The following is a 26,145-nucleotide window of genomic DNA, read 5'->3' as shown; positions in this document are numbered from 1 at the left end:
TATTTGAAAACCCCTGCATGTTACTATTCTACCCCTCGTCCGGTGTTGTGTCCAATGGGAGTGTGCAGGTTAAAAACACCATTATGTGAGTGCAGCGGGTGAGCCGGTGCATGTGACACTGTAAGCACCCTGCACTCCCAAGCCCTCACCTGGGAGACACTCTGACAAACAGGTCGGATCAGTGCGAGCATGCAGGGAGGCAGGGCTAACGCTAATGTCATGGGCTAGCAAGCTGCATTCGAAGGAAAAAAACAAAACAAAACACTACAGGCTAATGCTAATGCTACCTGGGTGAACAGGTGAAGAGGGCTGGATCTGTGTCAGTGGAGCGGGGGAGGAAGCGCAGTGGTGGAGGTATACGCCGGGACCTGCAGCGTTAGCGGTTAGCACACTCCCCTCTTGTGTGCAGAGTCGGGGGGGTTACAGAGGGGGGTCAACCTGCTCTACTCCAAGGTAATGAGTGATAAGTTGCTGCTACTGTAAGCTGCTAGTACTGCTCCGGTTTCAGTTTCTATTGCCAAGTTTGGTGCTTTGGTTATGTATTGTGTTGAATATTTTGTAATTTTTGTCTGTGGTCATCAAAAGTGATCTTTTTATTACACCAAATGCACTTTTTTGCTACTTAACTGTGTATATAGCCGAGTGTGTGCTGTCTCCAGTGGCCACTTTAAGTTTGAAAAGTGCATTAAACACCAAATTTACTTTTTTGTGATAAACTACGACAAAGAAGGTTTAGTACAGACTAGCCTATATAAGATCCATTTAGATATTGTGTCATTTTAGAGCAAATTTGTCTGAAAATGTTCTGTGCTTGCTGTTTTGTCCACGGTCTGCACTCAGTCTGGATAGGGTATTGCTAGCTTGGAGCTGTCTTGAGTTTTCAGATCATAAACTTTTTTCTCACCTCCAAATCCGTCTTTTGTCTTAAAAGACGCTTTTTAATCATGAGCTTTGCCTACGCTCTATATCCGCTCAGGCTAAGCTCAAGTGCTGATTGGTTAGAGCGGTCACGTGGTACGACATGAACGAAGAGCCAAATTGTCATGAACAAACATGAACACGATTCAGAAGCGCCCTGGAAGCATAAATAATGTTTAATTAGTTATTTGGGCAAGGCAAGTTTACTTTGTATACAAAATGTGCTATACAAAGTAGTTTACAGAATAAGAAAGACATTAAAATCACAATACAACAAATCAAAACATAAATAATCACAATTATTTATTATTCCCTTGCCTCCTTCAGAGCCACTCCATTCCACTCGGTTTTGTTGCGCAAAGTCTCATAGGGGGTAACTCAGCTGCGCACGGTCGATGGGCAGGGCAGGACCGGATGTACCTAGCTGCTAAAGGCTAAACTAGCATCATGTGCCATTGAGCACGGCCCATTGACTTCAATAGTCAATGGGCCATGTTTAGGCCCCGGGGCTTGCATCAGCAGCTCCCCCTGTGCCTCAGATGTAGATAACACAAAGGCTAACAGCTCACATGGCGTTTGTGGTTTGAGTTCATATTTAAATTCATGGATAGTACCTTCATTGAAAGTAAATACGTTGTTTTCATGTAACTTCATTCATTGTTTTTGTGCAATGTTTGGTAAGACTATTGTAAGAAGCAATGCACAGGTTTACAGTAGAGTTTAGGAGGTTGATGGTGATGGGCAGGATTCATCTTCTGTGACAGTACAGCAGTTGGTCTGATCTTTATTATTGCTTTTAAACCAGTGGTAAACAATCAAGTACTAAAATAACTTGCACATCACAGCTCAAAGAGGTCTTAGGTTTGTATTTTTCATACTGTAATGATTCTTTCATGTAAGTTAATTCATTGCAATGTTCAGAATGGATTTTGTCCAGTAATTTAGCTAAATAATTGTTACATTGAGCTGACCCATATAGAGATTACAGGAGCACAAAACCTTTTTACATTTGTTGTTGTTGAAACCTGCTTGTAAGTGATAAATGTTGGTGTTTTATTAAATTGTCACGTCAATAAAATTGTCCTGGTTTGAAACTCGGGTGTTAAAATAATTGTTTATGTGGTTTTACTGAAGTATTCTCCGTAGGGGACAGTGAGCTGCTTTACAAAAGACACATAACAAAATGACCTAAAAGGCTATAGTAATTTCTAAAGAGCTTGCTACGATAGAATCTTAGCTGTTAGCTCCAATGTCAGGCTCTGGTTCAGGCAAAGCAGACGTCGTGACAGTGACAGTACAGGCTCCGCTGAGGACCACAATGTCCGACGGTGCCATGAAATGAGGGAAAGGGCGTAATCCAACGCACATATCCACTCTGGTTCTAACAGGTTCTCGTTGTGGTTCGTGCCATGTTGGATTGTTTGGCAGCTTTCAGAGCCTGCCCCACACACTTTCACAGTCCCGCCCCCTCAGGTCTGACACAGTTTAAGTACCTGGTAACATCACCCAAGACTGTCCTGATACAGCCAGGTGTTTCTGATTACAAACATTTGGCTGCAGGGGCGGAGTTTGAAGTGTGCGTACCTGTCAGACCAATCACACTGTTCCTCATACACCTAGACCCTGCCTCTCCTTCCCCCTCACTCTTTTCTTTAGTCCTCCAGGTGCTGTCCAATTTAGCAGCTCTGTGTGAAATGTGGTTTAGGAGTTTAGTCCCTTTTTTAACGAATTGTACAGTAAATTCAGTTACTTTTGCAGTTGTTTACATTTTTGTTGGCTTGGGTCAGGGCTTTTTGGCATGCAGTAAAATCAACACGATTGTACATTTAAACTACAACTTATGTAAAAAAAAAAAAAAAATCTATACTTATAATTTATGTAAAGCTGCACCATGAAACATTCCTGTTAGCCGGCTTTGTCTCCATGGAGATATTTTAGTTTTTCTCTGAACGTTCCACAGTATGGCATTGAACTAGTGTATCAACATGGACCCTGAATGCCCCCAAAAAGTTCCATATTGCGGCTTTAAAGTAACATTTAATTCATATTTATTTCCATTTCTACATATTCTATGACATTTTTTTTTAAATAATCTTGAGTATATTGTCATGAGGGTGTAGCTCACAGGACCTGGTGCTTGAAAAGGTTGAGTGGGGTCAAGTTTTCAAGTGGATGTGGTGATGCATGTTAAGAGCTGAGACTGTTTACGGCGAATATGTGTAGAATTAAAAACATGAAAAACAGAACTAGCTCATTTTAAACAGTTTGTATTGGTCCAAAGTTGTTCCTCACATATGCATTCTAAAATCCTAATTATTCACCATGATGAGTTTATAAGTGCTTTTCACAACTTTCAGAGACCAGAGCAGAGTTTTTTTCCGTGACGGTAAAACTAAGTGCTGTACTTTCTGATTCCAGACAATAAAATGCTTTTTAATTAGATGCAGACAGCACAGAGCGGACTTACTTTTACCTCAGGGCACGTTAAGTAAAAAAAAAACAAAAAACAAAAAAACAAAGGCTGCTTTAGGACCACATCAACAGTGGGCGAAAGTTGAAACTTAACTTAAAGGGGCCGTAAAAATTTGTTTTCATGTAATAAAAAAAAAAATTGTAAATGCAGCTGTAAGTATAAAGCGTTTTTATCCATTCCAAACCAAGAAGTAATACTTGTGTGTTGTTAGCATGCTAGCAAAACTCACTACTCTGATCTCTGAAAGTTGTGAAAAACACTTATAAACTCATCGAGGTGAAGAATTAGGATAGTGGGAATGCGCTAAGAAAGTGAGGAATAACTTTGGACCACAAGCTCTTTAAAATGAACTAGTTTTTCATGTTTTAAGACAGTAAAAATCAAGTACAGTGCTGGATTAAACCAGGGCGAGAACAGGTCAGTGTGAGTCTGCATCAGGACTAAACTAGGACGAGATGTGTGAACTCAACGTAGATTTAGTCTAATAATGTGTTGAAGGTTATGTAGGTTAGCTCGCTGAAGCAGGACTAGCGAAATTGAGTTTTTTATTGCTGTATAATGTGCAACTCTTAGCAAACTGTTTCGACATGCTCCACAAATCACACTGGCTTGGATTCAATTAATTCTTATTAGAACAACCAGAATTTTACACTTACACTTGTCTTGATATGTCATGTTCTATTGTGGTTATTTTGAAGGCGCGATGAGTTTATAAGTAATTTTCACAACTCTCACAAGTTCCAAGTTTTGCTGCGACAGTACGGGCGACAGTGGCTCATTTGGTAGAGCGTTTGTCCACTGATCTGAAGGTTGTAGGGTCCAATCCCGCTGTCAACATAAACATCTTTGGTAGAACAGTCAAATCCACAGGCACACAGGTCGGCGATGCGATTCTAGCTCCCACAAATGAATCCTATCGTTGTGTCCTTGGGCAAGACACTTAACCCTTCTTGGCCCCAGTGTCTGCGCACACAGGTGTATGAATGGTTAAGTAGTTCCTTGATCCAAAGCCCTTTGAGAACCTTGAAGGTGACAAAGCGGTATCGAAAAACGTGATCATTTACAGTAAAGCTAACCCACACTTCCTGATTACACATTCATTTAGGATCAGAATCAGTACTGAGTATCGAGTTTGACATTTTAGTATCGTGACAACACTAATACGATACCATAATCTGTGCTTTTCAACTCAACCTGAGCCGAACAATTGAATCTTCTTTATAGTGGAGCTTTTTGAAGCAGATTAGAATCAATGTGGCTTTTAAAGTGGAGTTACAGGAGCAAGGTTATTGTACTTTTATGTGAGCAAAGTTGCTGATGAAAGGATCCCGAGTCGCTCAAAAATTCACAGCATCCTAAAGACAAGTGCGCACTCAGACAAACTTACGCCTGATAGACCCAAAACTGGCCAGGGAGGCAATGAATAAAACGGGTTATGTATGCCACATTTTTAAAGGCGGTGTACCGTAAAAACATGAAACACAGAACTAGTTTATTGTAAAAACGGTTTGCAATGGTCCAGTGTTATTCCTCATTTAGGTTATACACTTGAAACTTAGCTGTATCCATATTTTTCATCAAATTTTGAACAATTTTTTATCATTCTCAAATCAGGAAGTAACACTGGTGCACTGTTAGTATCACTATGAAAGGAAATCTCTGCTCTGCGATTATAAACTCACATCACGGTGAAAACTCAGGATGCTAGGGATGCATTAGGGAAGCGGGGAGTAACTGTGGACCTTTTAAAAGTGAACTACTTTTGTTTTTCGTGTTCTTAAGTAAAAATGAGATACCGTGTCTTTAATCTGGATTAAACCAAGGCTAGAACAGGTCAAAGTCTGATCAGGATTAAAGCGGGACAAGATGTCTGAACTCAACTTGGATTTTTTGTCTAATAATGTGTTGAAGGTTATCTTGATGAAACAAGGAGTGAAATGGACTTTTTTAGGGCTTCAGACTGCAATTTGGGTGCACATATGCCTAAAAATGTGCTCGTTTTGCTTGATGAAACAGATCAGATCCTCATCACATCCCTTCTCCTCATTATAAACACTGATTAAATTATATAGAACACACTTAAATTAGTTTTAATCGACAATTAAACAGAAAAAAAAGAAGCATTCATTCACCTCACCTCGCACCAGACTAAATGAAATGATGTATTTACCTTTAAAGAGAAGCATCAACTTTCAGATCTGGTGCAGTGTTTTCTGTGTTTAGTTACTTAAATCATTTGAGGTTGTCAATGCACAAGGTGAAAAAGAAAATAAAACGGCAAACAGACAGCAAAAGATGTCAAAGATAAACTATTGAAAGTGAAGGGGAGGGGGGAGAAGAGAGGGGGAAAAAGAAAGTACAAAACAATGAAGAAAGGAATGAAAAAGAAGAAAGGAAAAGGGATAAAAAATAAAGACAAATGGAGACTCAACCCTGAAACTGAATGTCAAAACTAGTTTTAACTTCATAACTATACTCTCACTCATTCATTTTACCTGCTCAATAATAAAACATTAGCTCATTGCGATCATGGTAAAGTTAGCAAAGAGTTGCATTCTAGCTCGTAACACATCTCCAGACAATAAAACGCTTTATTAGATGCAGACAGAACACAGCCGTCTTATTTTTACCTCAGGCTGCTTAGACTATACTAGGGCAAGACAAATTTTGCTCAAAAACATGGATAAATATTATGTACAGGGCCTTTAAATGAGGCATTATGTAAAATCGATCATGTTATAGTGATATTCCCAATGGATTCCCTGGACGACTGAGAGATTACATAGATATAAGGTCACATGATAGTAGGATTTAATGTTGAAACTGACGTTTTGTTCTCAGTGTGTCATTTTATTATCATTGTGGTATCAAAATCAGTATTGAGTATCGAGTCTATTCCTTAGTGTTGAAATTAAGTTTGAATTTTTTGCATCGTGACTACAGCTCTCACGAGTTTGCAACAATACTGGTACTTTTTTAATATATATTTTTCAATTTCCTAGTGACAACCATTTGCATCTGTAATACTGAAGACGCTATAAAAGGACGCATTATACTTTAATTACAAACACGAACATCAATTGTGTCTCAGATCCTACACATTTTCTTTGTTCATCTATAGATTTACAGCAAAGTAATGACATAAATCAAGAGTATCCATCCAATTATAAATCGTCATGGGGACAACGCTCAATATGGTCAAGTTAATGTAGGCCCATGTCTTCAACCAACAGCAGTATTGACCCCAGTGGTCCACAAATCATCTAATGTTGTATTGAGAATCTTTCAAACAGCCTGTGGCCAATGTGATGTAACCCTCTCATCATATTATGTAAGTTAGAATGGATCAATGCGGGAATATTAGCTCTGATTGAGATTAAAGGCCTGGTCGATGTTTTTTGTTGTTTTTTTTGTTGTTGTTATAAACCATTTTATTTAGTTCCGCTGGTTCACTGTTAGCATGCTGGTGTAAGGTACCAGATTGTGATTGTGATATTTTTAACAGTATCTTATTTCTTTTTAAAGTTAATTAAACTGCTTAACACTTCAACATAATCAACAATAATAGTGTAACAATCACTACCAACCACAAACTGTATAAAGTGGACTAAGATAGTGTGACGTCACCCGTAGCGTTTGGCTCCAGTCAAATGAAGCTCATCGAGGCTAGTTATAGGAACGAATTTGGAGCCGAGTTCAATATTTGGTATTCCGACCACGAGTATCATAGCAACCAAAGAGCCAATCCGGAGTGAGGCTGTTGGTGGTAACACCCCTTGTCGTTTGCACCGCTGGTTTAGCAGGGAGCGGACCCTTAGCAACGCTGTCAATCAAATCTGTTGCTAATGCTAGTGGGAGCGACTTCGGGGAAAGAAGGCGCCTGATTTGTCTGTTATTAATATTCATATCTTGATATCAAGGACAAAACGGGGGGAAAAAAACACAGAGGAAAAAAAAGGATATAGGCATGTATAACATTTTAAGACCAAAATGACGAGTCTGACTGCAGCAGTTACAGCTAGCAGGTTAGCTATGTCCATTTATATATACAGTCTATACTGCCAGCTTATGCATAAAGTCAAACGTGCAGTATTAAAAAAAAAAAACACACAAAACACAACAACATTCTGTCTTACTGGTCAAAAAAACAAATCAATAGTTTGCGCTTCCTGGTGTGCAGTTACATATTTTTCAGAAGGTTTCATTTTGTTCGTCACTAATCAGATAAGTGTTTGAGTGCGTGACTTGTGCTCGTCTACTGGCTTTGCATCAGTGAAAAGATCCGCTCGACATTTGCATCGTGGGTAGAAATGGCAAAGAAAAAACTGCAATCTTAAGTAAGTTCAGAGAGACATTCAATGCTTTTGGAACTTGAAGAAAACGTGGTCCATTTCTCCTGTGCTTGAAGTCCAGTAAAACGTTCATCTGTGTTTTCAATGAACTTCTTTAGATGAGTGATCTGTGCAAAACGCGGTTACAGCCTCAGAGCCAGATAGTGGACACAGCCCTCTGCATCACTCCAGTCAGGCATCTCCTTCAGACTCATCCACATAACAGACGAGAACTCACCCATGGGTGCGCTCCATTTCCCCAGATATTCAATACATGATCTGCACAGCCCCCGGACTTTCGCTCTGAAATGGTCACATCTGTTACCAAATCCATTCTGCTGCTGTTGGGATGGTAGTGCTTTGACTTTAAAGGGAGAAGCTGTTTGACTTGTGAGGATGCTGTGGACCAAGTTTAGATTTCTCTTTACTTCTACAATGGAGTAATTTAGTCTTTCCATCTCTTAAATGTCAAAACACACTCTTTAAACGGCCCATATTACGCTATTTTCTGATCTTTGTTATAATGTTTCCTCATCAACAACATACCCAGAGTTGTATTTTGTTTCACTCACACATTTAACACACAAATCCTGCAGAAAACACTCTATTCCACCTTGTGATGTCATCATGTGGTAATACAGGAAGTGCTCCACTGTGTTTTTAAACTCGATACGCCTTTACTAGAATCATTTACATAAGTTCAGCCTTGGAATTGCCAATCTCTATCAAAAACATAAGCTAAACGGTAGCTGTTAACTTGAAAACTACCACTTCATGACATCACAAGGTGGATTAGAGCATTTTGAGCTTTGGAGATGCAGACAAACTAATAAAGCATTACTCAAACATGTGTGAATGAAACAAAACACAAATCCAGGTGTGTTTTTGATGTGTTAACAACATTCTAACATAGATTAAAGCTCACAACAATATATTTTGCGTAATATAGAACATTAAAATAGTGCATCTGCCAAAGGAAACTCTCACTAAAATCATCCTCAAAAAATGACGTACTTTGAAGATGATATTTTTGCTGTCAATTTCCACTGTACCTGCCTCGTGATGGACACAGTTGTTCCGCACATGAGCTGGACATCCTGCTCTAACTAAAGATGGATTATTGTTTAAAACTATTTAGTGAGCATATGTATTCTTTCCCCTTCATCACACCTCAGTCCCAGATGTATTGTATTGCAGTTGTCCCCAGTGGAAAGAAATTTATTTACTTTTGTTTTTCCCCAGTGTTCTAAGTGTTGTGCGATAGTTTCTGAATTTTCAGTTGGGGCGCTTTGGTACTTTTGGTATTACGAGAGGGACGGGTTTAATGATTTTGTGGTTGCTGCCATGTGTACAGACGCCACAATATGCAATGTGTTTAAGAGCGTCTAATGCGACTTCAACAGAGTGTGGCGCTATAAAGCTATTAATGATGGCTTCAGCTTGGGTTCGGGCACTTGAGAACTTTTGCTGAAAAAAGCGACTGATATGGCACAAGACAGAGGTACAGTCTGTTGATCTGTAGCTTTACTGTATGGAAAGACTCTCCCTGCAGCAGTAACAGTGGTGTTTGTTTTACTGGAGGAACAGTCTTCAAAAACTTTCACCTTTAGCAGCGGTTTTAAGTTTAGCTGAGCTCCTTTGCTGGTCACCGAGATTCAAGTCTCTCCATGACCTAGCACCAAATACATCTCTGACATGTTTGTGCCATATGAACCATCTCACACTCTGAGGATTTCAGGGACCGGCCTCCTGCTGGTGCCCAGAGTCAGGACTAAACATAGAGTTTTATGCAGCTAAAACCTGAAACAGTCTTCCTGAAGATGTGAGACAGGCCTCAACTTTGACAATGTTTAAATCCAGACTTAAAACAGTTCTGTTTAGCTGTGTATATGACTGAAAGGGTTCTGCACTCTTCTCTTTTAATGTTAGTTTTATGATGATTATTTGTGATTATTTATGTTTTGATTTGTTGTATTGTGATTTTATTGTCTGTCTTATTCTGTAAAGCACTTTGCACATTGAAGGGCACTTGACCACGGCTGAAAGAGGAGTCATTTTTTCCTTATGTCCTTTGTAAGTGAGTTTCGCTTCGGCATTGCTATTATGAGGCACCATTCATCGCAATGCGTCACTGGTGTTTTTTTTTGTTTTTAATAATGCGTTTACCTGCGTACATGCTCCTGTTCTGTGCATTTCAAGTTTAAAGTAGAACGTTGACATATGCCACCGTAGCTTGACTGACATACAGTGAGTGACAGCAGGGACAGGCCAAGGACAGACAGCATAAAAATCACAGACATTTAGTTTGATTCAGAAACGTTTTTTTGGTCCCAAAAGGAGGATATGTCTGGGAAAATGAGGACATCTGGTCACCCTATGCTGGTTGTAGCTGGCATTATCTGAAAGTTGTGAAAAGTGCTTATAAACTCACTGTGGTGAATTTAGGATGCTAGCAGTCAGGGATGGGACGAGAACTCTTGTCACGAGATCTCGCGAGACCAAATTGCACATGGGAAAAGCAATCCTGTGAGATTTTACCTTCCATCTTTACATATAGCAGGAGCATAAAAGGGTTAGGGGCTCACTCAAGCTCTGGAAAGTCACGCATCTTTGAGCAGCTGTAGCTAAAAGACTCCTCCACATAGAGACTTGCAGCTCACAGATTCAGACAAAACTCTTAAAATTCTGCTCCAGTTTTTATTTTGTAGTGATAGGACCAATATTGATGCAGATAATCAGTACTAAATTTGGTAAAAAAGAACAAAAAATGCTAAATAATTAAACAAAAACATATTCACAGGATGAGGAATACGTTTCTACCACTGCAAACAGTCTGAAAGGAACTACTTTTTCTCGTAAAAATCAGATAAAGCTACAGCTCCGTAAGTAAACGGTACCATCTCTGATGAATTTTTAAAACTGCATAGTATAGTGTATAGGTGCTGAATTATGTTTGTTCACTGCTATATGGACCACCTACACATGTGTATTGTAACTGTTCTTTGCATATGTGGAGACATGTTTCTTCTCCTTACAAATATAACCACGCACAAGCCTTTACTACTTTAAAACTATTGAATGTGGAAGTAAACAGAATGCACTTGAGTAAAAAAAATCGTGACCCAAGATTAACCTTATTTTTTTCCCTTCTGAATGAATGGAAGTAACTATATTCAGAATGCAACGTAAAGGGGTTAATATGGTATGGATTCTTTGAGCCGATACTGATTTCCAATATTTTTTACCTGTTGCTATTGTCGATGACCGATATTTGCCGATATTGATATTTAGCTTTTAAAGTCCAAAGTAGGACCCACAAATGCGTCATAGGCTGAAGTAAAGTAACTAACTTTTCACTTTTGTAAAAATAATAACAAAAAGTATTTAAATGTCCCTCCTTTTTCTAAAAATAACCCGAAATAAGCAAAATCCGCAAAGTAGTCTGCTTTATTTTTTTACAATTATTATGTTTTTTTGCTGTAAAACTCCTCATCACACACTTTGTACACTTTTCTCACACAGGGATTAACATTTTCTCACATTTCTCTCTTGTTTAATCACTCTCAAAGTTCAAACCTTCGTAGGCGCCTTTGTCGGTGCAGAACGTTTCAGCGACATTGCAGGTTTTTGGCAAGAAAACTTGTAAACATACAGCACTTCAGAGTCACACTGTAATCCAACATTTATGTACATTTGTCTTAACACATTCTGTACTGTACAGGAGACACGGCACGGAGGAGACTGATGGACAATGGTCTACAGTCCCTTAGCCAATCAGGACGCAGAACACAATACAATACTAAAATTGCACTAAAAAAAAGCGAGACTGCCAAAAGTGAACCGTGATATAGTGAGGGGCAACTGTAATATGTTTGCAATTGGTTAAATTCACACTTTCACATATTTTAGCCACACTGAACGTACTGAAATGTACTGAAAAGCAAAGTGTGTTCTCTTTTGTTTCCTAAATGTACAAAATAACTACTGTATTATTAAAGCTACCGTGTATATTCGTTTTTTGTTTTTTTTTTACTAGTCGATGGCCGATGTGAAATCTGTTCCCCCTCCTCTCCACCTGGCCTTTGTTCAGACTCACCTTGGCTCTTCTTGACATAGGGGTGGGTCAGCTGATCTAATTACAGATGGTAGCTTTAACACTCATAAAATTATACCATTATAACTATTTGCATAAAATTGGCAACAACTTATGGGAAGTTTTATACTTTTAATCCAGGAATAAAACCCCTCCAGCAGCTATACATTTCACCTCTTCATCTCTTCATCTAGTGTCTTTTCAAAATCTCTTTAAACAAAGTCTGAAAGTACACTAACTTTTTGTATTTGCAACAACAATATTTTCTGACAACCTGTCTTCAAAACCCGCACAGCTAAAAGTTTAGCTTCCACCAAATGTTTGTGTCTTTAATCTGTTCACCAGCCTGGCTCTCTCTCACTTGCCCAAAGCCTTCGGGATCCCTAGGGACCCAGCCCGCCACCAGCTGGGGATTCTGGGAGATTTTTGATGTGACAGCAAAAGCTTTGAGGACATTCAGTGGCAAGATGAAGACAGAGGAGGAGATAAAAAAAAAGTCAAAAGAAAAAACGCTTTGGACAGTTTTACAAAGAGTGTTCTGGTCAAAGGGCTTGGGGCAGTTTATCCCATAGAACACTCTGACTTTAGAAACTAACCACTCTGAGCCAAAATGGCGTCGGCAGAGGTCCAAGCTGAATAAATTGTACTTTTTGCTGAATTTAGGCTGGTGTGTAACTTTTTCGGTGAAGGTTTTGCTACGTGATGGTCGTCATGGAGATGTTATTGTTATTGCTTGTTACACTTTATAATAACTACACCTTGATTATCCTGAATAACGCGTAAAGAAATACTTCAAATGAATATTCTTACATAACAGAATAACAGCTAGCGTGCTAATGTGCACTTCCTGATTATCAGACAGTAAAATGCTTTATAATTAGATGCAGACAGGACACAGTGGAAATGTTTTTACCTCAAAAGCTGCTTATACAATAATTCTTTACTTGAGTAGGACACGTTTTGTAACTTTTTTTGACTAACTGAAAAAAAAAAGAAATGGTAGACATGACTTTCAGGAATAGAATGTTTAAGATGAGACTCAACCTTGATGCCTTTTGTATCTGTGTCTGCCACTGGTTGAATTTGCGTTTCCGACAACTATTGTGATTCCAAAGCCTTAGTTTGGTACTTGAACCAATGATTCACTCAGTTCAAAGTCTGAAAAATGTACATGAGTCTAGTACACTTGTCAATCCTCCTCAAACTGACAGGTCAAAATACAACTATTTCAGTGCAAGTCGGCGGTAGAAAACTTACGTCTATCTGATCTTCCTGTATTGCAACTTTAACTGATTTTTTTAGCTCTTCTTTTTCCATCAATATTCTTCCACTTATCCAGGGCCGGGTAGCAGGGGCAGCAGCCTAAGCAGGGACTCCCAGACTTCCCTCACCCCAGACACGTCCTCCAGCTCCTCCGGTAAAACCTCAAGCCGTTCCCAGGCCAGCTGAGAGACATAGTTCCTCCAGCGTGTCCTGGGTCTTCCCCGAGGCCTCCTCCTGGTGGGACATGCCCGGAACTCTGCATTTTATAATTTGATTTTTTTTTTTTTTCATTAAAATTGATTTAAGTTCATTTTAGTCTCCATTGCATAACACTAACCTTTGTAAGCAAGTTTTTAAACCTTTTTAAAAATTATATCTTTAAAGTCCCTTAAGCTTCCATAAAAGTCACTGCACTTTTTTTTTTTTTTTTTTTACCAGATTTTGACCAAAAAACACACATCACACATGACTTTATTTTCTTATTCTTTATATTACTTCATTATTAAAGGTTCTGTACTAATTTTTTTCCGTGTTTTTGAGCAAAATTAGTATTGCCCCAGTACAGATATATTGTATAATCAGATCTTGACGTCAAAATAAGTTTGTGTGCTGTCTGAATCTAATTATACAGCGTTTTATCTGTGATCGGGTAGTGCGTGTTAGCATGCTAGTTGCTGTTAGCTTTACCATGATGGCAAAACTCCGCTCTGATCACTGAAAGTTGTGGAAAATGCTTATAAACATATTTCGGTGAATAATGAGGAGGCGTGGAATGCAAAAGGTATGTGAGAACTTTGTCCCACTGCAAACTGTTGTCTTTAAAACGGTAAAAATTAGCCACAGCTCCTTGTCCTTGGTTGAATGTCCTTTACCGAAAACTGTTATGATTCCAAAAACATAATACTTGGACGAATTATTTCACTGATCACTCATTTTTAAGCCTGCAAAACTCACATAAGCCTATTTACATGATACAAAAACTTCATTATTCTCGGTGATTTTGCTCAAATGAACAAGTTTAAAAGGATTATTTCAACACAAAGCAAGAAAACTGCTGGTAGAAAATGATGTTCGTCTGAAAAATTGACATGAGAGGAAAATCCATAGAGTTCCAGGCGGTGTGTGAGTGTGTGGGTGTGTGTGCAGTTTAATTTTGAAGCCTGGCCTTTCTGACCCTGTGTTCTGTTCAGGTGGGAGATCTCACAGGAAATGTCAAGATTTACTCAGAGCCGCTCGGAGTGTATGTCTTCATTACATTGGGTATGGGCAATGCAGAGAGTTTGATATAAGAATTATTCAAGTTTAAAATGACTTTTGGTACTTGGCAGTTTTGGTATTTTGCGTCGTAGAATGTCTAATTGTGTAGTGCATGGGAAGCAGGTGACAATAATGAAAATAATAATGTTTGGGGTTTATACAGTGCTTTTCAAGACACTTAAAGCGATTTCCAGTGGTGGTCGTGGTTAGGGATGGACAATTTAACAGGTGATATTGATACAGATTTGTCGATATTGGTATTGGCTGGTTTGCACTGCTTGTTTGTCCTTTTAATGAGTCAAAATGGAAATAGAAGAGTGTTAAATGGCTGAATGTTTGTATCACATGAAATCCCACATTATATTCCAGATAAATCCTTTTTTTTTTTTTTTTTTTAGTTTATGATCTTTACTTCCGCTTAAGATACATTTGTGTGTCTTGCTATGGATGTAAGAAGCTAAATATTAGTGATCAGCCACAGCAGCAGGCATCAGAAATGGGTATCGGCTCAAAAATTCCATATTGGTCTGTGGTAAACTACTATTGTAGCCACAGCTGCCCTGGGGTGAGGATGCCAATCTGCGCCATTGGCCCCTCCGACCACCACCAACACTCATGAACACACCGCTCTCATACCAGCCAATGAAGGTGAAGTGTCTTGCCTAAGAACACAACAACAATTTGCACTAGAGCAGAACTTTTGTGGCCGCTGGGTCTGTTTTAATATGGACAGTTTTTGATAGTAAATATTATAACATTAACAGATTACAGTAGTCTATATTACACATAAATGTGCTCATGGGCATTTATAAAAAAACAAATAAAAATCCTGTAATTGAATCTGACCTTCGGGGAAAAAAAATAATTGCCCACTAGTGCGCTAGACTCTACCAGTTACATACTTTTGTGCACCTTTAACTGACAAAAAAATGAAAAAAACATCAATAACATGTCTGCTTTTGTGTTTTCTTTCATTTCTCAGTACATGACAGGCCACCCCTCATGTGAAAGCCCAGAACCTCCAGGATTCACTCACTGAGCTCCAGAGGCTGCACTAGCACTGATTAATGATTGGCTGCAGGTGCTGGGGTTTAGGTAGTGACGATTCAGATCAGAGGTTTAAACGAACTGGATCTGAGCATTTAAACTAGCAACACGAATGAGAGACGCTTTCTGATTGGATAATCCTCTCGAGAATCACCACTCAATCACCAAGAGGGGGTATTTTACTTCTATTAACAGCTAACACATAACATATTTATATTACTATGTCACCTTTTATTATTTTGCAAATGCTATATTTGCCGAAAGCAACGTATTTGATAAATTTCCCTTTAGTTTTTGACGCAGGGAGTCTTCCATCCCTTTGCTCTCAGCGTTAAGTCACTCCCCTTTCAGAGCGCTATCACAAAAAAAAAACTATTGCACATCGCATCAGGTTTGTCAAGTTATTGTGCACAATTTTGTATGATGTTGTATATTTTTATGGAGAACTGTGGTAACATGGATGACGTAGTTGTGCACAGAATCTTACAGTTAAACGTACGGAAAGTATGACATCTAAAACTTCTTCAGGCATGTTTTTGATGAAGGAACGTTATAACATGGCAAAAAGCAAGGAAAAAAAAAAAAGCCACTTTTAAACAACATCATCTCAAATAAAATCAGCATTATAAATATTATCAGTTAAACAATAAAAATAATAATAAATATCTGGTATCATGGACCACAGAAAGGTCATATTTATAGAATTTAAAATTATTATTAAATTGCCTTTTTTTATTCTTTTTTTATTTTTTTATTTTCTGTTTCCCTACCCCACCTCTAGCATCCTCTCCCCTTCTCCTGTCTGCTCCTATCCCCTCTGAGAAGCCTTATACCTGGACCCTCTCTGTTACACCTGTCACCTCTTTACCTTTTCCCTCACCGAAACCCGATCTGATGTGTCCCTCAACCCACAAAGGGAGCGTCTGGGGGCGGGGGGCATATCTCCCACTGCCCCTCGTCTCCCATTGTTATCGTCTGTGCTGAGGGAGAGCCACGGTCCACCTCCTGTATTATTATACCCAGCTGATAAGAACTCATCTCTGCACAAAGGAAGCCGATACCTGCCGGGGTTGCCATGTACTCGCGGCGAAAACCAGGACAGATAGAGTTTCATCTCATGTCCGACGAGATAACAGTCCGCCGCCTTGTCTAGTAGAGGTTCAGAGATGGTACAGTCAAAGGCAGGTCAATTACATGGGATATTAAAGGAGTGGAGACGTGGGAGGTTGGATTTGGAGGCCATCTTGGAATGTACCACTGCACTGCTTCGAAAGTTGAGTGAGTTAAAATGTCCTAGAAACAGAAATATTACGTTGTTTTCTGATCTATGTTATAATTTCCTCATTAAAAGCACACTCAAAGTTGTGTTTTGATTCATTTACACATGTTTAACACACAAATCATGCATATTTAGATTGAGTTCTTCTCTCAAAACACTCTGTTCCACCTTGTGATGTCATGTGGTAATACAGGAAGTGCTCAACTGTGTGTTTTCTAACATCATACACCATCACTTGAAACATCTGGGTAATTTCAGCCCTGGAATTTCCTATCTCTACTAAAGAAAAAGGTAAAAGTTAGCTGTTAACTTGAAAACTACCGCTTCATGACATCACAAGGTGGAACAGAGCATTTGAACATATCACTCCTATTCTCAAATCACTGCACTGGCTCACTGTTTCATGCAAGATTAAATACAAAATCTTTCTGCTGACCCATAAATGCATCACTGATCAGACACCGCTGTATCTGCAAGACCTGATCACTTTGCAGTCTTCAAACCACACCCCTCAGATCTTCACGTGGTTCCTTCAGGTCCCCCTCACTAAGCTCCGTACAATCCGGGACCGAGCCTTCTGTTCAGCTGCACCACGACTCTGGAACTGCCTCCCTGTCCAGATGAGAGCCACACAGAGCCTGGACTTTTTTATAGCAAATCTAAAGACCTTTTTTATTTAGAAAAGCTTATTGTTTTTAGCATTTAGTATTGGTTTAAAGTTCTTGTTTTACTGTAGCACTCTGATATTCTATGGCATAAAGAGTGCATTATAAATACATTTGTTATTATTTATTTTGAGCATTGGAGATGACAGACTAATAATCCAGGGTCACTCAAACATGTGCGAATGAAACAAAACACAACTCCAGGTATGTTTTTGATGAGGTTACAACATTCTAACATGGCACAAGTTCACAAGAGTCAATTTTGGATAATATAGGACCTTTAAAATGTATAATAATACCTATTCCAACATGTAAATTTCAACTTCTTCATTTGCAAAAACTTGATTTAATCTGATTTTCCAACAAATACAGGTACCTCTCTCTGAAAATCTTACTAACCTAATTCTTTCTTTCTCCGCCTGTTCTCGTGCACTTTTGTTCGGGCAGTTGGTAAATTTTTGATGTAGCCCTTTCAAGCAGGATTCTTTCAAGCTGTCTAAATATACCATCTTACCTCTTAATTTAGATATGATTTTGGTCCATTTTGCACCTGTGAGTTGGGGAAATGTCTAAACCCTGCACAACATCCAGTAAACTTCGAATTTGTGTAACCTGCAGTTGACGATAGCCTCCTGAAACCTTAAGGTGCTGGCCAGGTACTTGACAGCTGTGATTGAGAGACTGTCAGAAAAGAATAGAATAGAACAGCTCAAAACTAGTCTAGGGTAAGTTAATGAGGCTGTTGCAAGTTTCAGGGTATAACTTCCCCGAGGGCTACTACTTTTAGATTCAAAACTTGAAAACTCGATTTCAGAAACATTGTCCATTGTCCTTTTCTACCATTAATTGTTGATTCTTGCAGGCATTTCCTAATATTTCAGTTTCAACTATCGACAATTGTGATCCCAAACATCAGATATAACAGTAAACACGGTCCAAGTATCGTTTCCCTGCAAGAGCGTGGGGGGTTTGATTCCAAAGACAGTTCTGCATCCATCCATTCACCCATTTTCTTCCGCTTATCCAGGGCTGGGTCATGGGGGCATTAGTCTGAGCAGGGACTCCCAGACTTCCCTCACTCCAGACACGTCCTCCAGCTCCTCCGGTGGGACCCCAAGGCGTTCCCAGGCCAGAGAGAGACATAGCCCCTTTTTTACGCTTGAACGCAGGAGTGTCTGAGTCAAGGGTTTCCCACTAGATACCTCCCTTCAACCAAAAATGTGTACCATAGACTCTCGGTGACAGACAGTAGTGTTTGACCACTGATCCGAAGGTGGATGGTTCCAATCCCACTCTCGACATAAACATCATGCGTATACTGGTGTATGAATGTGTGTGTGAAGTGGTTCCTTGATGAAAAGCACTTTGAATGAATTGAAGGACAAAAAAGTGACCGCTTGCCACCATCCTGAGAATTGAAGAATTGAAATGGCATTGAAGGACTAGGGCTGCATGATTTTGGAACAAATCAAATTACAAAACATTTTAAAGTGTCAAAGGTTTCAGAGTTAAAAAAAAAAGCTGCTTGGGTGAGTGAGGAAACAACTTCACGTTAAAACCTTTGTCCTTTTGCTGTGGATCATACCTGGACGACTGAGGGATTACAGAGACAGCAAATCAAATTGCAATTTTTTGGCCAAGTATAATTAGATTAGATTTACGACATATTTAAAAAGTAGGATTCTGTTCAGAGTGCACATTGTAAACAACTCCAGGATGGTTAAAGGTCCTATATTACTCAAAATTGACTTGTGGAGCTTTTAGCTATGTTAGAATGTTGTTTCCTCATCAAAAACATACCTGGAGTTGGGTTTGTTTCATTCACACATGTTTGAATAACCCTTTATTACTAGTCTGTCTACTTCAAAATACTCTGTCCCACCATATGATGTCATGAAGTGGTAGTTTTCAAGATAACAGCTACTTTTTTTCCTTTAGTTCAGTAGAGAGTGCTAATCCCAGGGCTGAAATGATCCAAATGATTCAAGTGACATGTATGGAGTTTAAAAACACAGTGGAGCACTTCCTGTATTACCACATGATGACATCACAAGGTGGAATAGAATTTTTCTTGTCTGAGAAAAGAACACAGCCTAAATAAGCAGGTTTGGGTGTTAAAAACATGTGAATGAAACAAAACACAACTCCAGGTACTGTACGTTTGTGATGAGGAAACAACATTCTAACTATAGATCAGAAAACAGTGTAATATGTGCTCTTTATGAAATATGCACTGGTAAACAAATACAAAAACTCATGCGTTTCAGAACATGTAGAAGTCTAAACTATTTTTCTATTAAAAAAATGTATATTTTAACTGTGCATCTAAGTAATTTCTGACAAACCTCCGAGCGCTAGGCAGAAACAAACGTCTAAGCTTCTCTATTAAACTCATTGTAAATTCCAGTGAGACTTCTCTTCCTGTCTGACCGGCTCTTATTGCTTTTTGCAGTTTGAGTTGAGGGCTACAAATGAGCTCTGAAAAAGTGACCGGGGCTAAAACACACTGCACTGACCTTTAGCTAGCACACAAATGGAGCCGACCAGCGCAGGAAGAGAAGGCTGCTTCGGACTCGCTCCTCTATAATTTATACGCGCCGGGTAGGGGGACTACTCCGGGCAAGAGGTTGGGTCATTAACTTTAGTGACACAAAGCTCATGACCTTTGAGGAAGAGCGAGGAGAAGATGGAGGAACGAGCCAACAACTTTCGGCAACGCATAGTTAAGGGACCACGTTTTAATCGCTAACTAGCCCTGTGACGATAATTATCATATCGACTCATTGTTCAGCAGTGGTGGATGAAGTACTCCATTTTCTTACTTAAAAAAAACTGCACTGGAACAAAAAAAATACTCAAGCAAAAATAAAAGTATCACATGAAAAATTAACTTAAGTCAAAATGTTAAAGTACCCGTTTAAAAATGCACTGAAAGAGAAAAAAGTAAAAGTATTTCTTGCAGTTTTTGAGATCTAAAATAAAGCTTCAAATGGACTGATTTTGATACAGAATTGTGCTTCAATTGGTTTAACAGAAATAATTGAGCTCATAATTTTTGTTCTGGCTGATTTTATTTGTATTTTTTATTTGTATTTTTTTTTCTTCTAATTATTAAGTTGCTAAAAAAAAACAAAAAAAACTGCCTTTCCATCAAGTCTCAAAGTGTAATAAAAAATACTCCTACTTTTCAGTCCTGTTCAAAAATGTAGTGGAGTATAAAGTACAGATATCTGCTCTCAAATGTAGTGAAGTAAAAGTAAAAAGTATTCACTTCAAGTAAAGTTCAGATACTTAACACTGTACTTGAGTATAGTACTTCACTACTTTTACTTTTCTACGTTCCACCACTGTTGTTTAATATATAAAAAATGGAACAATATTTTTTGAGGGCCAATATTTATCCTGGGCACTTTTACTTTCTACTAGACGGGAACTTTGTCATTTTTCTGTACTACTTTACTATTAGAGTTGAAATGTAGAAAATATAACTTTTTAACAATATGGTTCTTGGATCATTACATAGATTAGTTTCAGTATTACCATTTACCGTCTATTTTTTTCAGCAATACTGTATATATCATACTTCAAAATGTGCTATCGTGATGTGGCAAATTGTTAACGAAGTGGTTTGTATGTTAGCTAGTGGTTTGTGCACTGATATATCACATAAATATTGTTTGAGCAGACAGGTCCACTCACCCACAGTTTGGCGCTGTGATTCTAGCTGGTGTTGTGTCCTTGGGCAAGACACTTAACATTTAAGATGTGAACTTTGAAGAAGCAGAATTCTATTATAAAGTACAAATCGTAATTTTAATCACAATGCTAACAAAGATATAGGTAACTACTTAATGTGCTTTTCCTAGTAGTTAGACATTAATATTTTAAATTTCTCCATATGAATTTAGCTGTAGTGATTCTCAAGTTGTGTTACATGGAGTACTTTGAGTTTGGCCCGGCATAAACCTGCTTTATTCTTAGTTTAAAGGTGAATTGAGTAAATTTTCTTGTTGCTTGTCTCTTTGGAGATGTTATTTCTTTCCCTGGAATGTTTCCCAGCATGGCATTAAAATATATACCATCAATTTCAGACTATAGAGTGCACCTGAATATAAGTTTAAAAGAAAATCAATATTGTACATGTATGAGCCGGACTTGAATATAAGCCGCAGTTTTTTATGTTGTAAGATGAGATATTTACACAGAAAGATGGTACAGATTTCCTCTGAAAACGTTTGTCTTTTTACATTAACTAAGTTCTTTCCGCTGCTGCCTCCAACGTCGCATCATCAGTTCATTAATGCCAACTTACAAACAGTGGCTCTATTTCCTTCTTCCAGATCCATTGCCTTTAATTTAACTCAAATCACTTTAAATCAAGGAACCACTCGAACATTCACACACTTAATCCACCTTGTGTCCAGTGTCTGTGTACACTGGTGTATAAGTGTCTTGCCCAAGGACACAATGACAGCATTCTTCTGTAGGAGCTGGAATTGCTCTGCCAACCTGTGGGTCAGTGAATCAGAATCAGGACTTGCATAATTATAATAGTATGAATTTCAAACATTAATATCACATATCAGCTGTTTATTTGTGTTAATGCCCTGAAAAAGTTTATATGAAATGGAGTGAGGGTCAGCGAGGGCACCGCTGCATGTTTAGTAAATAACAAAAACACTAATTACTAATTGCACATTTTAGTTTTCGATCACAAACTTACCTGACCTAGGCCTTTCTCTGCCGGTATAAAAGGACAGTTTAATTATAGTGGAAACGCATACGGCCAAAGTTCAGCTGCACATTTTGGTTTGAAAATTTCTTTTTGTTCACTCGCAGATGAAATCAGTAATATCACAAGGTTGAAGACTTAACTAATGATTTACACCTAAGTACATGGCTAAACTTTTAGTACTGCTGTCAAAAAGTAGTATTAGTAGTAGTGATAGAAGTATTAGTATTACATTTTATTAATTAAGTAAAAGTACAGATACAGAAGCCTAGAAATACTTATAAGTATCAAGTGTCTTAGGCAGGATGTCACCATGGCAACCTGGGAAATAACCTCTCAGCTTTTTCGACAGGTCTCATTCCATAAAGATGTGTACTCTCTACTTTGGAGTACTTCTCAAAAATGGAGTGTGCAGTGAGTGAAGTGAGTAAAACGGACAGACAGCCTCTTAAATGTAGCAAAGTCAAAATAAAAAGTATCTATTGTAAAACTGACTGAAGCAAAATTTTTGGTGTACGTACTTCACTCAAGCCCAGTACTTTTACTTTTGTACTTTGTTACCTTGACCCTGTTAGTTATATGGATATCAAAAAAGAACATTTAGTTAGTTTTACTACTGATGGAAGTCTTAAATCATTTTACATACATATAATTTATACAAACCAGTCTAAAGCTGAAGTAAAAATGTAGTTCAAAAATGCCTTTTATTGTTCGATAATTAGGAAGTGCACGGTTAGCATGGTAATTGTTGTTAGCATTGCAATGACGCCAATACACCACTCTGGTATCTGAAAGTCGTAAAACGTGCTTATAAACTCATCACAGTGAATAATTAGGATGCTCAGAAAGCACAGGGTCAGTGAGCAATAACGTCGAACCTCTGCCAACAGTTTAAAATAGTAGAACTAAAAGAACTTTCTGTTTTTCACGTTTTTAACCCAATAAAAATTAAGTACAGCACCTTTACTTAAGTAGTTACTAACCCTGAACCAGTCTTGATAAACTATTTGTACATTATAGAGTTGGGTTTTCAAAAGTATCTAAAATCAGTTATTAATTGATCCTAAAACTGGCATCGAAACTAGATACTCATTTGAGCAGGTATCAATATTCAAAAAGTAATATTCACAGGACATAAATGAACCTTCCCTGAATAGCTTTAGAATGATCTTGAGCTGTATAAGAACTAGTATGAGACACATATACCGTATTTTTCAGAGTACAAGTCATACTGGAGTATAAGTCGCACGAGCCAAAGAAATGAATAATAATGAAGAAAAAAAACAGATGCGACTTATATGTGAAATATATATGAGTATAATTCGCACCACCGGCCAAACAATGAGGAAAAAGTGTGACTTATAATCTGGAAAATACGGTATACTGTATGCACATGGATCACTCCCTACCTGTATATAAGGCCACATGGTAATATACAAGAAAGTACTATAATTTAATGTTGAAAATCACATTATATTGTCTAAATAAATAAAAAAAGCTTTGTTTTTTTGTTTGTTTTTTCCCCGGAATCGGTATTAAATATCAAGTCTGTTCACATCAAAATGAATTTAGTATCGTGACAACACTATTATACAGCCATGGTCCATGCTAAGGCTAATTAAAGATGTAGTTTTTATAATGTTTAGTTTTGTTTCAGAATCGGCAATGCAATTTCAGGTTCACCAATTGATAATTTTGCACATAATGACATTAGGTTTAAATACAGTCTACTCTAGTGTACAGCCCCCATATTATGAGATCCTGGGCTTGTATCATTGCTTCTCCGTGGGAGTTCCTCTCTTCCTCCCTCTTCTCTCCTTCTCTTTTTCTCTCTCTCTTGCATCGTGCCATTGCTGCTCTTAACGTCCTGCTGTGGCTCTGATTGCTTTCTGATTGGATACTCCACGACAATGACTCAGTTCAGCTGCCACACTCAAAAAATACATGTTGACTTTAAATACATGGATTATGTCTTGTCTTGTTTCTTGTGAATGTCTCATGGTCAAGAACAGCTCAAACGGGGAATCTCAAAACCTCCCACAGATCAACACAAAGCCGATGTTTTAATTTATACAGATAACTTGACGTGTGTGTATATTTTGTATTTTATTCATATCATTTTAATCACGTATTTTCTTACAATACAGTGGTCCCTCGTTTATCACGGGGGTTACGTTCTAAAAATAACCCGCAATAGGTGAAATCCGCGAAGTAGTCAGCTTTATTATTTACAATTGTATATATTTTAAGGCTGTAAAACCCCTCACCACACACTTTATACACTTTTCTCACACAGGCATTAACATTTTCTCACATTTATCTCTTGTTTAAACACTCTCAAAGTTCAAACATTCATAGGCGTCTTTGTCGGTGCAGAATGTTTCATCGACATTGTGGGTTTTGTCCGCGAAAGGTGAACCGCGATGTAGCGAGGGACCACTGTACAGTACAATAATATTTTGCTTCATAAACGCAATACAGACAAAAGAAAAACAAAAACAAAAAAACTAACAAAAAAGACTTAAAGAATTTTGTTTTATTTTGCCATGAACCCTACATGGACAACTGAAGGATTAATTACAGTCACATTTGAAAATTATAACACTTTTGCAATTTACTTTACTTGGATTACTCGATTGTATTCAAGGATTACTGATTGGACAAAGTTTTCTTGATAAAGTAGAGAAAACTAAATGATTCAGTGCCAAACAATACTGGATTACTCATGCATGTGTGAGAAAAAACAAAACAAAAACTGTCAATGTTTATCTACTTTTATTGGCCATTTTATAATAAAGAAAACTACAAAAATCCGACTTTCAATCACGTACACATATGGTGGTTCTTATGTAACACCTGCTGCGTTTTATCCCGGAGTAAAAATATGAACATCACCAAAGTTGTCAAACCAGGAAAAAGCTTATACTGAAGAACACATTTTATGCAACGTTCACTCTTTCTTACCTTTAAACCATGTTATACAGCTGACCACTCATTAAATACATACTGGAGTTGTAGTTTTCCTTATTCACGCTTGTTTCAATAAATCCATTGATCTAAGTTGTCTTCTCTGAGCACTACAAAAATGCTCAGTTTGCCTGGATAGTTGCGTCACAGGTAAAAAAAAATCTGGACTGGTTTTTAAGCCCATAAATCATCAGCGGACTCATTTGCTCGGTTAACCCTCTGGTGCATAGCGGTCACTGCAGTGGACAGCTACTAAAACAACTTTCTCTTTAATGCATTGGTTTATGTGGTGGAGCCTCTGGAGTGCTCTCTGCTGCCACACTCCATTGAGATCAATTCAGTGGTCAGTCGGTGTAACTGCAAGTAAATTTCCTCTGATTGGTTTTCTTATTCAGGCCTAAACATTGCATCTAAACAGTGTTGAAATTTCCCAAAAAATGTTGAAATGTTTTTCAAAGCATAAAAAGAAAGATGTGTTTATATATTTACAATAGAACACAAGTTGATTCATATTTACAGGCAGTTCACAATGTTGTTTCATGTCCTGAGAAGAAGAAAAACATTTAAGAAAAAAAAAAATCTTGACCAAGGCTTTCATAATTCATGCATCAGAGGGTTAAATGCGGTTGGAATGAACTCATCACTCTATTAGCACAGCACTCATGGACCTAAGGACTTTGTTTACTTTGCCGTCGTTAGTTCGTTCAAATGTAGACACCAGTGAAATAAACATTAAATTAAGCTGTGATGTGTGCGCGCATATAACTGGGAGTAGGAGGTTTCTAGCTTGATAATTTCCTGTCGTAGTACCGATGCCTTCATAAGGTCAGTTTTGAAGGTCAAGCTGCATGAGGTCAACACAGGCCAGCAGTCTAAAGGTCCACGCTCGGAGGCTCTCTTCCAGTGTTGAGAAAGCATGAAGGACACTTTTCTGGTTGAGGTCTTTGCAGCGCGGGTCGCAGAATAAAGCAAGGTCAAACTGCTTCAAAAAGGTTGTTCTCTATAAAAATGCAAACATTCAAATTTGGAAAAACGTGAAAACTTTGCTCACAGTCAGATCAGCCATAGAGATTTCGGTTGAAAAGACATCAAAAGACGGGCACTAATTTGAAAGAGAATT

The 26,145-nt window shown here is 38.2% G+C and overlaps 1 protein-coding gene across 1 annotated transcript in view; it reads left to right on the top strand.

Annotated features, from left to right (window-relative positions):
- Window positions 1–264: 264 nt before the first annotated feature.
- LOC117369890 (inactive N-acetylated-alpha-linked acidic dipeptidase-like protein 2) overlaps window positions 265–26,145 on the top strand; it is a 403,810-nt gene continuing 377,929 nt past the window's right edge. The window contains exon 1 of the mRNA XM_055221431.1: window positions 265–453. The gene's annotated coding sequence lies outside the window, so the exon portion shown is untranslated. The remainder of the gene's footprint in view (window positions 454–26,145) is intronic.

The sequence above is a fragment of the Periophthalmus magnuspinnatus genome, chromosome 4, assembly GCF_009829125.3.
Source record: "Periophthalmus magnuspinnatus isolate fPerMag1 chromosome 4, fPerMag1.2.pri, whole genome shotgun sequence".
Classification (NCBI taxonomy): Eukaryota; Metazoa; Chordata; class Actinopteri; order Gobiiformes; family Gobiidae; genus Periophthalmus; species Periophthalmus magnuspinnatus.
The sequence above is the reverse complement of the archived record's forward strand: the minus strand, read 5'-3'. Positions and strand labels throughout refer to the sequence as shown.